The sequence below is a fragment of the Mesocricetus auratus genome, unplaced genomic scaffold (genome assembly GCF_017639785.1).
Source record: "Mesocricetus auratus isolate SY011 unplaced genomic scaffold, BCM_Maur_2.0 Super-Scaffold_100691, whole genome shotgun sequence".
In the NCBI taxonomy this organism is placed as follows: Eukaryota; Metazoa; Chordata; class Mammalia; order Rodentia; family Cricetidae; genus Mesocricetus; species Mesocricetus auratus.
Window position 1 is genome coordinate 39651400 of NW_024429267.1, and position 2186 is coordinate 39653585.

Genomic DNA, 2186 nt, shown 5'->3' on the forward strand with positions numbered 1-2186 from the left:
ATAAATGGATATTAGACACAAAGTAAAGGATAACCAGGCTACAATCCACAACCCTAGAGAAGCCAGGTAAAAAGGAGGACTCTAGACACACATGGAGGGCCCCAGGAAGGGGAAATAGTTAAGATATTCTGGGAAAACTGGGAGTTGGGGGTAGAAGGGAGGGGATGGGGGATGGGAACACAAAGGATTGAGATGGCCGAGTAGGGGGGAGGTATGGAGAGGAACAGCAATGAAAAAGATATCTTGATAGAGAGAGCCATTATAGGGTTAGGAAGAAACCTGGTGCTAGGGAAATTCCCAGGAATCCACAAAGATGATGCCAGCTAAGACTCCTAAGCAATAGTGGAGAGGGTGCCTGAACCGACCTTCCCCTATAATCAAATTAGTAGTCACCCTGTTATCACAGAACCTCCATCCAGTAACTGATGGAATCAGATGCAAGCACTGAGTTGAGCTCCTGGAGTTCAGTTGAAGAGAAGGAGGAGGGAGGAGGGATCACATGAAGTAGCAGGAGTCAAGATCACCTTGGGGAAAACCACAGAGACAGCTGACCGGAGCTATTCGGAGCTCACAGACTGTGGATTGTCAGTAGGGGAACCTGCATGGGACTGAACCCTCTGGATGTGGGTGACAGTTATGTGGCTTGATCTGTGTGTGGAGGCCCTGGCAGTGGACTGAGGACTTATTCTGAGTGCATGAACTGGCTTTTTGCAGCCCATTCCCTATGGTGGAATACCTTGCTCAGCCTTGATGCGGTGGGGGAGGGGTTTATTCCCACCTCAACTTGGTATAACAGACTTTGTTGACTCCCCAAGTGAGGCCCTACCCACTCTGAGGAGTGGATATGGGGTGGGATGGGGGGGGCAGGTGGGAGCAGGAGAAAGAGAGGAAGGGGGAACAGGGTTGGTATGTAAAATGAAAAAAAATTAAAAATGTTTTTCTCCTGTTGGCTAGCCCTCACATGCCAAAAGCATTATCTAGGCTGTCGGGGAAAGGTTTTATCAGCAGTGTTAGTCCGCTGTGGGTCCTGCAAGTGAGAATACCAATCCAACAGGTAAGATGATCCTATTGTACATTTGTGGCAAATCTGTTATGGGATAATTAACGTATCTCTGATTTAATTTTATGCTTACTCCACAGGATTGAATTCATATCTGATACTGTAAACCCAGTTTTGGCCAGGAAAATCTTAGCCCCTAGTCGGGGGAAGCTACTCTTGTTGCTTTGCCAAATGGACATGATGTACCTGTTAACCTGCCTTCTAAATCACTCCAAGTAACTGTGTTTATGCCATAGATTGGTAACCAGTTTTGGTCAAGAAGCTTCTTTTCGTTCTGATCAGTGGTGGATGCAGAGTCAGGTAACTGGCCGAAGTACCGAGAATGAAGTGACTGCTGATTTCTCAACCTTCAACAGGTCACCTATAGCACTCCTCCTGGGAAACTGAGGGGGCATCTCAGAAGAGAAGGCAGAAACAATACAAGAGCCAGAGCAATGGGAAGAGGAAGAGTTTGGAATGCTGACTTCTAGATATGATATAGCTATTGTACTTTTGAACTTACTGCATCTGTGTTTACCTACACCATATCTCCTCAAGTTATGGTCTGTCAAAATCCTGCCATGGGAGGGGAAGGAGTCAAGGGGCCCCACCCTTCCCTGAGCAGTTAGTATTTGATGGGAGGAGAGACTTGTTTAGCGGTCTAGCAAATGATAAGATTCCTAAGATCCTGTAATAAAATCCTCATTCAAAAAGCATTTCTTAGCCATTTGTATTTCTTCTGAGAACTCTCTGTGTAGGTCCGCAGCCTGCCTTTTAACTGAGCTGTTTTCTTAGTGTTTAATTTAGTTTTTTTTTTGAGGTGCTTGTGTATTCTAGACACTAATCCTCTGTCAGATGTACAGCAGGCAAGGATTTTTTTCCCATCCTGTAGGCTGACTCTTCACTAGGTGAAGAATCTCCTTTGCAAAAGCTTTTTAGTTTCATGAAGTCCCACTTATTGATGATCTGATCTCCTGGGTGACCAGAATCCTATTCAGAAAGTCCTTTCTTAAGCTTATATCCTAAAGTGTACTCCCTTCTCTTTTTTTTCTAAAATGCAAACTAAAACTGCTTTGAGATTTATATTACCCAAGTCAGAATGGTCAAGGTTAAGAAAACAAATGTTGGCAAGGATATGGGGAACCTC

The 2186-nt window shown here is 44.8% G+C and overlaps 1 long non-coding RNA gene across 1 annotated transcript; it reads left to right on the forward strand.

Moving 5' to 3' along the window:
• The first annotated feature begins 912 nt into the window (after positions 1-912).
• On the forward strand, positions 913-1755 carry LOC121137568. The gene is made up of 2 exons (XR_005874857.1): positions 913-1054; positions 1141-1755. It is a non-coding gene; the product is annotated as an uncharacterized LOC121137568 (long non-coding RNA).
• The last annotated feature ends 431 nt before the right edge of the window (positions 1756-2186 follow it).